Consider the following 14944-nt stretch of genomic DNA (forward strand, 5'->3'; position numbering starts at 1 on the left):
CTACATATGCTTGATTAAAATATAAAATTAATAAAATTTGTTAATTAATGTGCTAGGTGATAAAAAATTTCCTCTTAAATCTAGGTTATAATATAAAATGAAAAAATCTCATTTCTGTAAAAATAATTTTACTCTTACAAGTCTGTTTTGTGTATTTAAATGGGACAATGTCATGTCAGCATCATAGATTTGCACCTTTGATAAGGATCCGTTTACTTTCTATAAACATTAATCTCAGGCAAGAAATTACATGTGTATGCTTTTGAAGTTCTTTGAGAGTCTTCTTTTGTGTGTGAGAATGAAACCTCTTTAGTCACCAATTATATTTTTGACATTGAAGAGCTCAAAAAGTACACAGTATTCTGTTAGAAAGGAACTGATATTGGATGTAAAAAAATCAAATCATATCCCTAGCTAACATCTCTGCATTTTTTAATTGTAAAAGCATATACATTGAAGGGTTATTTTTTAAAAACTACAAAATAGAGAATAAGCTCTTCTAACTTTAAGATATTTATCTCTGGCAGTATCATATAGTGGTTTGAAAAATGTAAATTGGAAACAACTTTCTGGAAGATAATTTATCCTTTATTTCAGAAAGTTTCATACTTTTTAACCCAATAGTAAGAGCGGCTCTCCTTTATGTAAAAAGGAATCAAAAGAACTTTGGGGTTTGCTTGCTAGTAAGTTCAGAGTAGTTTAAAAAAAATGTCAAAGGATCAAAATTCATCGTGTTGCAAATACATAGTCTCTTTCAGTATCAACATTTTCAAGAGTGCTCAGTATTACCTACTTATGCTCCCACTCAGTCCTAATAATATGCTTCCTGTCTCCATTATTTCACTGAAACGTCTTACCAAAGAACTCTTAATTATCTGAACCAGGAACCCATTCATTTTCTTTATTGGCCTTGATATTTTTGTGACTGGGGGAACTTGTAACTTTTCTGCCCTTTTGGAAAATATCCTCTACCTTGCCCTCCAGAATAGTATACGGCATTGTCCTTCCATCTCCCTGATCCTCCATGCTCCCAAGTAAGTATACTTTCTTTTTCTTCTCTGGAAAGGCTTTCCTCCAGGACTTTAGATGCATTATCTCATTTAATTCTTACAACTCTATAGGGAGCTCTAGAGCTCGAGTGTTTGTTTCCCTAGTGGTGTAACACTGCTATAAACTCTGCTTAGACTAACATCTCTTAGACACTGTTTATTTTCATGCTTTCTTGTCCTCTTGTCCAACGCATGTGCAGCTTAGAAATCAACAAATGCTCTGAGTGAGTAAAGTGGTAAATATGACTCACTTTATTTCATGTTTCCTTCCTCTTAGAGATCATGGTCCTTCAAGTTTTAGCTGCCTTGGTTGTATTCTCTTGTGTGCATGGGTATTTTTTAAAAATATTTTTTATTCAGTTTTATAACAGTTCTGAGTAGAAGACTTGGTCTGTTCCAAGCTGTTCAATCAAGACTGGAAAAGAAACTTCTCAGCGGTGCTGCTCAAACTTCAATCGGATAACTCTATCTTATTGACCCATGATGAGATCAGATGATTGTGCTACCGTATATACCAACACCGCTTCCTTCATTTAGAAAGTCGTATATATCTCCTACCCTCCAAATGTCAGCTGAACCAAACAGTTGAGTTCTATTCCTTGCATGTCTTATTTGATTTTCATTTTGGCACAAGCTCCTTATCTCATCACAGATTGTAAAAAAACAGTTTATGGACCAGCTTTCTAAAGACTTCACTAGGTACAAGACTAGAAAATGAAGCACGATACAGCCAAGAGTAACCTTAGTTGTATGCTAGCAATTTACAGTGTAATTTATTGAGGATTCCTTTTGTTGAATGTCTATCTTGAGACAGAGATTTATCAGTTCAACAAAGCTCTGATAACTACATGTAATTATTGTTAAAATTCTTGGTAATTTTGATATTATTTAAAATTAAAAAAATATAATGAAAGAGTTTTCCCTTCTCCTGTCACAGACTAATTCTTGTTTCTTCACTCTGAACCTCATCTCTATCCTGAAGTGTCAATATTACTCAGGACTTATCTCTCTTCTCATTGGTATCTTACAAAACCCTTATGGTTCAAATTGTCCAGATTCTGATGGCAGTCCTTCCCTCTCCATCTTTATAATGAGCCCTAATCTCTCTCCTGAGTTTCCTTTCCATAATGCATACTTGTATGTCTCCTGCAGGCACCCTACTCTCTATATATCTGAGCTGAACTCTTTATTTACTTCCCGAATTCCCAAAACTTATTTTCTTACTGAAATGACAGCACTATCCTTTTTGTTAATCAATTATAACAAGGATAATAAGGACATCATGACTGTAGTCCTTTCACTCCTGCAATAACTAATGCATTCCCAATTCCACTTGAATATACCTCCTAAATATTTCCTAATGTTTTCCTTCTGTTCTTAGTCCCTGTTGTCACTAGAGTAATTAAGCCTATGTTCTCTTATTTATCTTGCTAAAATACTCAAAATATCCTTAATTAAATTCTTGCATTCCTTTCCATCAATGTATGGCAAGAGTAATATTTTAATATTCAAATATTGTATCACTCAGTTGCTCAAGGTTCTTCAATCCATTCCCATTGGGGATGAAATCAAGTTATCTTCATATGTCTTGCATGGCTTTCATTTACTTCCCAACCTCTTTACTTCCCACTCTCCACACATTCAATCTTTTAGTCACACAGATTTTCAGTGCATTCAAAGGCCAATGGTATTGCATCCAGACCTTTCATTTTTTTTCCCCTCTTCTAGGACTTTTTCAAAACAGGCTTTCTGTTTATGGTATCTGACTCTAGCTTTATTTCCACATTAAAATCCTCTCTAGACACATTCTAGAACTCCACCTGTAATATGAACCATGCACTCCCATTATATGGGATCCTGAATTCTATTTGTTAATTTACTAAGTCAATACATACTGTGATATGCACATTAAATAAGAACTTGATATATTTAATAGCTTAATCAAAATATAAGTAAGGTTGTAATCTTAGCTTAACGTAGTCATAGAATTTTAAGAGAACTGGAGATTTGCCAGAAGGAGAGCAGGAGTTTGACAAACTCCAAATCTCACTACTGGTTGCCAAAATAACCTGGTCTCACTGAATTGTTTTCTTTTCATTACTTTTTATTTCCTGGTGCTGTTAATTCAATGTAATCTTCCAGAGGGTTACGAGTCAGGAAAGTCCCCATTACAAATATGCTACAGAAGCAAAGAAAGTAAAATCTTTACTTCCTTTATTTTTTTTTGTTTGTTTTATATTTAAACAAAATACAACCCAATTGAGACATCATTCATACACTATTCAATTCATCCACTTAAAATATACAATTCAGTTATTTTTTAGTATATTCACAGAGTGGTACAACCATCACCATTATCTAATTTTATAATATTTTTGTCCCCACTAATGGGAATTCTGTACCCATTAGCAGTCAATCCCTTTGCCTCACCCCGCCTCACCAATTCATTCTAAATCCAGTATTAAGCTAATACCAAAATAAGTATAGGTAGGCTAAATAACAGCCCCCCAAATAGATCAAGCTCCTAATCCCTGGAACCTGTAAATTTTACCTTATATGGCAAAAGAGACTTCCTGATATGAGTAAGTTAAGATTTTTGAGGTGAGGACATTCTCCTGGATTATCTGGGTGGGTGCTAAACCTATCACAAGTGTCCTTACATGAAGGAGGCAGATGGAAACAGAAAACAGAAGATGATGTAATGATGAAAGCTGAGAGCTTTGAAGATGTTATACTGATGGCTTTGAAGACAGAGAAAGGTGCCTTAGAAGATGGAGAAAGAGGCCTTAAACCAAAGAATTCATCTCTAGAAGCTGGAAAAGGCATTGAAACAAATTCTCCCCAAATGCCTCTGGAGGGAGTACAGCCCTGCCACCACCTTAGTTTTGGCCCATTGAAATTGATTTTGGGCTCCTGGTCACCAGAACTGTTCAAAAACAAATTTATGCAATTGTTAAGCCACCAAGTTTGTCATTAGTTTTTTACAGCAGCCACAGGACACTAATATAAAGACAAAATATCACAAGAAAAGAAAACTATAGACTATATCCTTTATGAACAATAAAAAACTCATCAACAAATTCTACAAACCAAATCCAACAACGTATAAAAAGGATAGCACCTTATGACTAAATGGGATCCATCCCAAACATGCAAAGTTGGTTTAATATCCAAAAATGAATGAATGTAAAGCACCATATGAATATAATAGTAAAAAAGCTAGGGGGGCTTCCCCAGTGGCACAGTGGTTGGGAATCCACCTGCCAATGCAGGGGACATGGGTTCAAGCCCTGGTCCTGGAAGATCCCACATGCTGCAGAGCAACTAAGCCCATGGACCACAACTACTGAGTCTACGCTCTAGAGCCTGAGAGCCACAACTACTGAGCCCACATGCCACAACTACTAAAACCCGCATGCCAAGGGCCCGTGCTCCGCAACAAGAGAAGCCACCTCAATAAGAAGCCGGCTCATTGCAATGAAGAGTAGCCCCACTCTCAGCAACTAGAAAAAGCTTGTGAGTAGAAACAAAGACCCAATGCAGCCAATAAAAAAAAAAATCAATTTATCAATTAATTAAAAAAAAGCCATATGATCATCTCCATAGAGCCAGAGTAAGCATTTGAAAAAATCTAACCCTCTTTCATGATATAAATGCTCAACAATGTAGGACCATAAAGAAACTTCCTCAACCTGCTAAAGGGCATCTACAGAAACACACAGCTAGCTTCATACTTAATGGTGAAAAACTGAATGTTTTCCCCTTTTAAGATCAATAACATACAAAGATACCTGCCTTCCCAACTTTTGTTCAAATTGTACTAGAAATTACGGCCAGAGAAATTTGACATGAAAAATAAATAAAGGCATCTAGTTGAGAAAGGAAGAAGTAAAACTATCTTTCTTTATAGATAAGAACATCTTGCATATAGAAATTCTTAAGGAATCCACTTGAAAACTATTAGAATTAAAATTTCTAACTTACATAGTATGTACAGTAATGACTACACTCCCAAAATAATTTTTAAATCATATTAATTAAAATGGCCTTGGTTTTTAAAGGTTTAAAGCAAAAATCAGACAAATCTAAGATAATTTTCTCAAACAGCATTTATATATATAAGAAATATGTAATTTGATGATGTTATAAACAAACAGTTTTCATAATTAAAAGTTTTAAGTGTTAAAGAGTCAGACATCACAGGAAAATATGTTACAGGAGTTGGATGAATTCGACGGTTCCAAGTGATTGTGACCATATGCCCCAATGCAAAATATAAATGAAAAGTAATCTCAACAACAAAAAATAAGTCATAATAGGGTTTTAAAAAATTTTTTTGCCCCAATGTTAAACATGTGGATGTGTGTAAACACTTAGTTGATTGACTTTTCTTCTATATGTCTTTGTCATGTGACCATCACACTGTCTACTGTATTATATAATACACTTTAAAGGAAAGTGCATTATACTTATAGATTTGAAATCTGGGGCTAGAAGCTTAATTCTACCTGGTCTAAATGTAGAACTTTTAAAAAGCCATTTAACAGCTTTGTCTTAGAACTAATCAAATGATTAAATTAAAGATTGTTCTTTACTTGTATTAAAGTAACGGAAATTGGGCATGTATGAAATGTTTGAAGTTGTTGAGAAAAGTACTTGATACATCCCAGGTAATAAAACATTAATCAGAGCAATTTCATTTGGCTTTAGAAGAGTCCATTCTATTTTTATGGAGCTCCCTTTATTCACTTTTTTTCCCCGAGAAAATGAAAGAATTGTTGTCTCCTACAGCTTTATACCACAGCAAAAGATTATTTTTATTTATTATCTTCTATATGTACTTGTTTGTACCCAACCTTGCCTACGGAGGACAAAAGATACCTCATTTCATCAAAATAACTACCAATTTTTGAGAACTTACTACTTGCCAGAAACTTTAAAAACCTCGTTTCTAATCCTTAGCACAGCCACATGAGATGAGCAATATTTCCATTTTACAGATCAGAGAAGTAGAGTACACAAGTATTAAGTAAGTTTTTAGGTCAGACTGAAGTTAATTTCAAGGGAGGGTGAGAGATTTATAAGGCAAAAGTCCAACATGTCCATGTAGCATCTTAGAAAATTTTCAAGGAAGGCAAGTTGTACTGTCAAGATTGAGTGTCTTTGTAGATCCACTGATTCACTATGAATAAATGGGTCTTAAGCCTGGTCCTCCTGGATTTTACAGAGGCCATGTTTTATGAGCAAATGCCTGGACACTGGGACCCAACCAATACTAAGTTTAGAAGACATTCTCCACCTGCTATGTGAGTATATGGAGGGCAACCAAAATAAAGTTGAAAAGCAGGTAAGGCTTATAATGTCAGAGAGACTGGGAGTCAAACTCCACCACCTGCTTATTTTATGATTTGGACAAGCTGCTTCACCACTCTGAATCTGTTTTCTCTTCTGGAAAATGGGGATAATAATACTTCTTTCATACTATTATTGTGAAACAAAATAAGTGATCTGTGTAAAACAGCCAGTATATGTGAAACAAAATAAGTGATCTGTGTAAAACAGCCAGTATAGACAGTAACCCCAACATCCTGCTTTCCTTGCATCTGACATCAGCACATAAATGAGAAAAAAATGATCATTTTTATGTGCTGAAAAGATCTGAGTTCTTTAAAGTTATTCCCCATCCTTATTATCCTACAATTTTAGTTATTATGGCAAAAAAAGAAACAAACTTCTTTCCTTCATAATTGTTGCTTATTTCCTTTACTGTGCTTAAAAAATATTCTCTTCATATAACAGATTTTTGAACATCTCTGAAGTGTCAGAAAGTATGCTGCGCACTGGGAATAAGTGGAGAATGAAGGTAGATAAAATCTCTACTCTCACGGAGTGGGGAAAGGTATACGTTCATTTACTTCTGTACTATTCTATGCATTGAGGATATAGTGAGAAAGAAAGCAAATAAAATTTCCTGCTCTTGTGGAGCCTACATTTTAGTAGATGAGACAGAAAATTAAAAGGAAATGAGAATGATTATCCTGGCTTCTCGTTCTTGCTTCTTCTTTTCACAATTTTCAACACAAGAAGATGGAGAGGAGCGTGTGGCATGGGCCATTTTTTTCTTTCTATATCTTATCCTCTTAGGAAAAGGAATGTTTTGTAACACTATGTAAGACATTATATGCTTTAAGTCTTCCAGGCTTGGAGAAATTTCCTTTCTCTTTCTCTCTTTTTGTAACACACATGCACATGCACACACACACACACACGACTGTTCACATAGGTGTCAGCAGATATGTGTGAACTATTGCTTTGCATTCTTCCTCTAACAATCCTACCTTCCTACATATATCCTGGCAGAAAGATGCCCAAGTCTGGCTAGTGAGAAAGGAATGTAATAGTATCAAATATTACTTCATTATTTCAGTGAAAAGAACAATTTTTTCAAAAGAACTGTGTGCAAGAACAATTTCAAGATAATTGCCCCAGCTCTCTTCCAACCAGATTTTCACTTTAAATTTCTTTGAATATGGAATTTCTAGAACTGCCTTTTTATAAAGTTTGTGATAAATGTTATGAAAGATAATTTCAGAGTGCATGAATGTATATCAAAGGGGCTCACATTTAGATGAAGAGGTGGTCAGGAAAGACATTTTGAAATAAGAAATGAAATATACAAGCAGCTCATGCAGCTTAACACCAAAAAAAGCAAATAACCCAATCCAAAAATGGGTGGAAGACCTAAATAGACATTTCTCCAAAGAAGACATGCAGATGGCTAACAAACACACAAAAAGATGCTCAACATCACTAATTATTAGAAAAATGCAAGTCAAAGCCACAATGAGGTATCACCTTACACCGGTCAGAATGGCCACCATCAGAAAATCTAGAAAAAATAAATGCTGGCAAGGGTGTGGAGAAAAGGGAACCCTCCTGCACTGTTGGTGGGAATGTAAATTGATACAGCCACTATGGAGATCAGTATGGAGGTTCCTCAAAAAGCTAAAAATGGAACTACCATATGACCCAGCAATCCCACTACTGGGCCTATATCCTGAGAATACTATAATTCCAAAATAAACATGTACCCCAATGTTAATTGAAACACTATTTACAATAGCCAGGACGTGGAAGCAACCTAAATGTCCATCAGCTGATGAATGGATAAAGAAGATGTGGCACATATATACAATGGAATATTACTCCCCCATAAAAAGGAATGAAATTGAGTTATTTGTAGTGAGGTAGATGGACCTAGAGTCTGTCATACAGAGTGAAGTAAGCCAGAAAGAGAAAAACAAATACCGTATGCTAACTCATATATATGGAATCTAAAAAAATGGTACTGATGAACCCAGGGACAGGGAAAGAATAAAGATGCAGATGTAGAGAAGGGACTTGAAGACAAGGGGCGGAGTAAGGGGGTGGGCCAAGGGGAAGGCGGGACAAAGTGAGAGAGTAGCATTGACATATATACACTACCAAATGTAAAATAGATGGCTAGTGGAAAGCTGCTGCATAACACAGGGAGATCAACTCAATGATGGGTGGATGATGGGTGATGACTTAGAGGGCTGGGATAGGGAGGGTGGGAGGGAATCGCGGGAGGGAGGGGATATGGGAATATATATATAAATACAGCTGATTCACTTTGGTGTACAGCAAAAACTGGCACAACAGTGTAAAGCAATTATATTCCAATAAAGAGCTAAGAAAAAAAAATTAAATTGTACCTAAAGGATGAATGGGAGTTAGGTGACAAGTATGACATATATTGGTTGAGGAGGGAAAATATGCTAGGCCTGTTAACTGCATGTACATAGATACCAAAGGAAGTGGTTGATGTTAGAAAAATTGCACCAATATTTTGTAGCTTGAACATGTTGAACAAGAGGGAAAGTGGTATAGCACAAATCAGGAGAGATCAGCAGGGAATAGAAAAATAGGGGCTTCAAGAACCTATAAGCATCTGGAGAATGCTTGCTGAAAAAGAAAAAGAAAAGGAAAGCGAAAAGGAGAGCCATAGAAGGATTTTTATTTTATTATTCTATGTCATCTTCCCTGAATTCTTTTAGATTATTTAAATATTCTTTTTATCCATTTTCATTTATCTGTTAACTTTTGATGATCTTCTGCATCATATTTTTTTCATATTTATTGTAATATAATTGCTTTATAATATTGTGTTAGTTTCTGCTGTATAACAAAGTAAATCAGCTGTATGTATACATATATCCCCATATCCCCTCCCTCTTGAGCCTACCTCCCACCCTCCCTATCCTACAGTCTTCACAAAAATCAAGCTGATCTTGCTGTGCTCTGCAGCACTTTTCCACTAGCTTTCTATTTTACATTTGGTAGTGTATATGTGTCAATGCTACTCTCTCACTTCATCCCAGCTTCCCCTTCCCCACCTGTGTCTTCAAGTCCGTTCTCTATGTCTGCGTCTCTATTCCTGCCCTGCCACTAGGTTCATCAGCACCATTTTTTTAGATTCTCTATATGTGTGTTAACATACGGTATTTGTTTTTCTCTTTCTGATTTGCTTCACTCTGTATGACAGACTCTAGGTCCATCCACCTCATTATAAATACACTCTTTTTATGGGGGAGTAATATTCCATTGTATATATGTGCCACATCTTCTTTATCCATTCATCAGTTGTTGGACATTTAGGTTGCTTCCACATCCTGGCTATTGTAAATAGTGCTGCAATGAACATTGGGGTACATCTATCTTTTTGAATTATGGTATTCTCAGGGTATAGGCCCAGTAGTGGGATTGCTGGGTCATATGGTAGTTCTATTTTTAGTTTTTTGAGGAACCTCCATACTGATCTCCATAGTGGCTGTATCAATTTACATTCCCACCAACAGTGCAGGAGGGTTCCCTTTTCTCCACACCCTTGCCAGGATTTATTTTTTCTAGATTTTTTGATGATTGCCATTCTGATTGGTGTGAGGTTGATACCTCATTGATTTACCTTTCTGTAATGATTAGTGATGTTGAGCATCTTTTCATGTGTTTGTTGGCCATTTGCATGTCTTCTTTGGAGAAATGTCTATTTAGGTCTTCCACCCATTTGTGGATTGGGTTGTTTGTTTTTTTGATATTGAGCTGCATGAGATGCTTGTGTATTTTGGAGATTAATCCTTTGTCAGTTGCTTCATTGGCAAATATTTCCTCCCATTCTGAGGGTTGTCTTTTTGTCATGTTTATGATTTCCTTTGTTGTGCAAAAGCTTTTAAGTTTCATTAGGTCCCATTTGTTTATTTTTGTTTTCATATCCATTATTCTGGGAGGTGTGTGAAAAAGGATCTTGCTATGGTTTATGTCATAGAGTATTCTGCCTATGTTTTCCTCTTAAGAGTTTTATAGTGTTCGGTCTTACATTTAGGTCTTTAATCCATTCTGTGTTTATTTTTGTGTATGGTGTTAGGGAGTGTTCTCATTTCATTCTTTTACATGTAGCTGTCCAGTTTTCCCAACACCACTTATTGAAGAGGCTGTCTTTTCTCCATTGTATATTCTTGCCTACTTTGTCATAGATTAGGTGACCATATGTGTGTGGATTTATCTCTGGGCTTCCTATCCTGTTACATTGATTTATATTTCTGTTTTTTATCATTACCATACTGTCTTGATTCTGGTAGCTTTGTAGTATAGTCTGAAGCCAGGGATCCTGATTCCCCTGACTCTGTTTTTCTTTCTCAAAATTGCTTTGGCTATTCAATGTCTTTGGTGTTTCCATACAAATTGTAAAATTTTTTGTTCTAATTCTATGAAGAATGCAATCGGTAATTTGATAGGGATTGCATTGAATCCACGGATTGCTTTGTGTAGTACAGTCATTTTCACAATATTGATTCTTCCAATCCAAGAACATGATATATTCCTCCATCTGTTCATGTCATCTTTGATTTCTTTTATCAGTGTTTTATAGTTTTCTGAATACAAGTCTTTTGTATCCTTAGGTGGGTTTATGCCTAGGTATGTTATTCTTTTGTTGGGATGGTAAATGGGATTGTTTCCTTAATTCCTCTTTCTGATTTTTTGTTGTTAGTATATAGGAATGTAAGAGATTTCTGTGAATTAATTTTGTGTTGTGCAACTTTACCAAATTCATTGATGACCTCTAGTAGTTTTCTGGTGGCATCGTTAGGATTTTCTATGTATAGTATCATATCATCTGCAAACAGTGACAGTTTTACTTCTTTTCCAATTTGGATTCCTTTTATTCTTTTTCTTCTCTGATTGCCATGGCTAGGACTTCTAAAACTATGTTGAATAAGAGTGGCAAGAATGGACATCATTGTCTTGTTCCTGATCTTAGTGGAAATGCTTTCAGCTTTTCACCTTTGAGAATGTTTGCTGTGGGTTTGTCATGTATGGCCTTTATTATGTTGAGGTAAGTTCCCTCTATGACTATTTTCTGGAGAGTTTTTTTCATAAATGGGTGTTGAATTTTGTCAAAAGCTTTTTCTGCATCTATTGAGATGATCATATGGATTTTATCCTTAATTTATTAATACAGCATATCACGTTGATTGATTTGCATATACTGAAGAACCCTTGCATTTCTGGGATTAATCCCACTTGATCATGGTATGATGCTTTTTTTTTTAAAGAACTTTTATTGAGATACAGTTAACAGACAATAAACTGCATATATTTAGAGTGTACAATTTGGTATCTTAATATCCCAATTCATTCCCCCCCAACCATCCTGGCTTTCCCCACTTGGTGTCCATGTGTTTGTTCTCTACATCTGTGTCTCTATTTCTGCCTTGCAAACTGGTTGATTTGTACCATTTTTCTATAGTCCACATATATGTGTTATATACGATGTTTGTTTTTCTCTTTCTGACTCATTTCACTCTGTATGACAGTCTTTAGGTCCATCCATGTCTCTACAAATGTCCCAGTTTGTCTACTAACTTTGGGTTTTGTTTGCTCTTCTTTTTCTAGTTTCTTTAGGTGTAAGGTTAGATTGTTTATTTGGTATTTTTCTTGTTTCTTGAGATAGGATTGTATCGCTATAAACTTCCCTCTTAGAACTGCCTTTGCTGCATCCCATAGGTTTTGGATCATTGTGTTTTCATTGTCATTTGTCTCTAGGTATTTTTTGATTTCCTCTTTGATTTCTTCAGTGATCTCTTGGTTATTTAATAGTGTATTATTTAGCCTCCATGTGTTTGTGTTTTTTACAGTTTTTTCCCAATAATTGATTTCTAATCTCATAGTGTTGTGGTCAGAAAAGATGCTTGATACAGTTTCAATTTTCTTGAATTAACCAAGGCTTGATTTATGACCCAAAATGTGATCTATCCTGCAGCATGTTCCATGTGCAGTTGAGAAGAACGTGTAATCTGCTGTTTTTGGATGTAATGTCCTATAGATATCTATTAAATCTAGCTGATTTATTGTGTCATTTAAAGCTTGTGTTTCCTTATTAATTTTCTGTGTGGGTGATCTGTCCATTGGTGTAAGTGGGGTGTTAAAGTCCCCCACTATTATTGTGCTACTGTCAATTTCCTCTTTTATGGTTGTTAGCATTTGCCTTATGTATGGAGGTGCTCCTGTAATCGGTGCATATATATTTATAATTGTTATCTCCTCTTTTTGGATTGATCCCTTGATCTTTATGTAATGTCCTTTCTTGTCTCTTGTAACATTTTTTATTTTAAACTCTATTTTATCTGATATGACTATTGCTACTCTGGCTTTCTTTTGACTTTCATTTGCATGGAATATCTTTTTCCATCCCCTCACTTTCAGTCAGTATGTGTCCCTAGGTCTGAAGTGGGTCTCTTGTAGACAGCATATATATGGGTCTTGTTTTCGTATCCATTCAGCCAGTCTGTGTCTTTTGGTGCATTTAGTCTGTTTACATTCAAGGTAATTATCGATATATATGTTCCTATTACCATTTTCTTAATTGCTTTGTTTTTGTTTTTGTAGGTCCTTTTCTTCTCTTATGTTTCCCACTTAGAGAAGTTCCTTTAGCATTTGTTGTAGGGCTGGTTTGGTGGTGCTGAATTCTCTTAGCTGTTGCTTGTCTGTAAAGCTTTTGATTTCTCCATCAAATCTGAATGAAATCCTTGCTGGGTAGAGAAGAACCAAGAGGTTGTAGCTTCTTTCCTTTCATCACTTTAGATATATCATGCCACTCCCTTCTGGCTTGCAGAGTTTCTGCTAAGAAATCAGCTGTTAACCTTATGGGGGTTCCCTTGTATGTTATTTGTCACTTTTCCCTTGTTGCTTTTAATAACCTTTCTCAGCCTTTAATTTTTGTCAATTTGACTACTATATGTCTTGGCGTATTTCTCCTTGGGTTTATCCTGCCTGGGACTCTCTGCACTTCCTGGACTTGGGTAGCTATTTCCTTCCCCATGTTAGGGGAATTTTGAACTTATAATATCTTCCAATATTTTCTCAGGTCCTTTCTCTCTCTCTTCTCCTTCTGGGACCCCTATAACGTGAATGTTGGTGCATTTAACATCGTCCCAGAGGTCTCTTAGGCTGTCTTCAGTTCTTTTCATTCTTTTTTCTTTATTCTTTTCTGCACCAGTGATTATCACCATTCTGTCTTCCAGGTCACTTATTCGCCTTTTTGCCTCAGTTAATCTGCTATTGGTTCCTTCTATTGTGTTTTTCATTTCAGTTATTGTGTTGCATATCTCTGTTTGTTTGCTCTTTAATTCTTCTAGGTCTTTGGTAAACTTTTTGATCTTTGCATCCAGTCTTTTTTCAAAGTCCTGGATCATCTTCACCATCATTATTCTGAATTCTTTTTCTTGAAGGGTGCCTATCTCTTCTTCATTTAGCTGTTTTTCTGGGGTTTTATCCTGTCCCTTCATCTGGTACAAAGTCCTCTGCTTTTTCATTTTCTTTGTCTTTCTGTGGCTGTGGTTTTCAGTTCCACAAGATGAAATGCTGCTGATACTGCTTGATACTGCTGTCTGCCCTCTTGTGGAGGAAGCTATCTAGGAGGCTGGAGCATGCTTCCTGATGGGAGGAACTGATGGTGGGTAGGGCTGGGTGGGCAGAGCTCAGTAAAACTTTAATCTGCTTGTCTGCCAATGGGTGGGGCTGTGTTCCCACCCTGTTATTCGTTTGACCTGAGGCCACCTAGCACTGGAGCCCACAGGCTCTTTGGTGGGGCTAATGGCAGTCTCTGGAGGGCTCACACCAATGAGCACTTCCCAGAACCCCTGCCGCCAGTTCCCCTGTCTCCTTGGTGAGCCACAGCCACCCCCCCCTCCGCAGGCAACCCCCAACACCAGCAGGTAGGTCTGGTTCAGTTTCCTGTGGGGTCACTGCTCCTTCCCCCTGGGTCCTGGTTAGCAAACTTTTTTGTGTGCCCTCCAAGAGTGGAGTTTCTCTTTCCCCCAGTCCTGTGGAGGTCCTGGAATCAAATCCTGCTGACTTTCAAAGTCTGATTTCTGGGGATTCCTCCTCCCGTTGCTGGACTCCCAGTTGGGAGTTGGGAAGCCTGACGTGGGTCTCAGAACCCTCACTTTAGTGGGTGGACTTCTGTGGTATAACTGTTCTCCAGTTTGTGAGTCACCCACCCAGCATTTATGGGATTTGATTTTAACGTGATTGTGCCCCTCCTACAGTCTCACTCTGGCTTCTCCTTTGTCTCTGGATGTGGGGTGTCTTTTTTGGTGAGTTCCAGTGTCTTTCTGTGGATGATTGTTCAGCAATTAGTTGTAATTCTGGTGCTCTTGCAAGAGCAAGTGAGCGCAGGTCCTCCTACTCCATCTTCTTGATCCTATCTCCTGGTATGATTCTTTTAATGTGTTGTCAGAGTCTGTTTACTAATGTTTTGTTGAGGATTTTTGCATTTATGTTCATCAATGATGCTCGTCTGTAATTTTCTTTTTGTG

This window comes from Hippopotamus amphibius, chromosome 7, assembly GCF_030028045.1.
Source record: "Hippopotamus amphibius kiboko isolate mHipAmp2 chromosome 7, mHipAmp2.hap2, whole genome shotgun sequence".
In the NCBI taxonomy this organism is placed as follows: Eukaryota; Metazoa; Chordata; class Mammalia; order Artiodactyla; family Hippopotamidae; genus Hippopotamus; species Hippopotamus amphibius.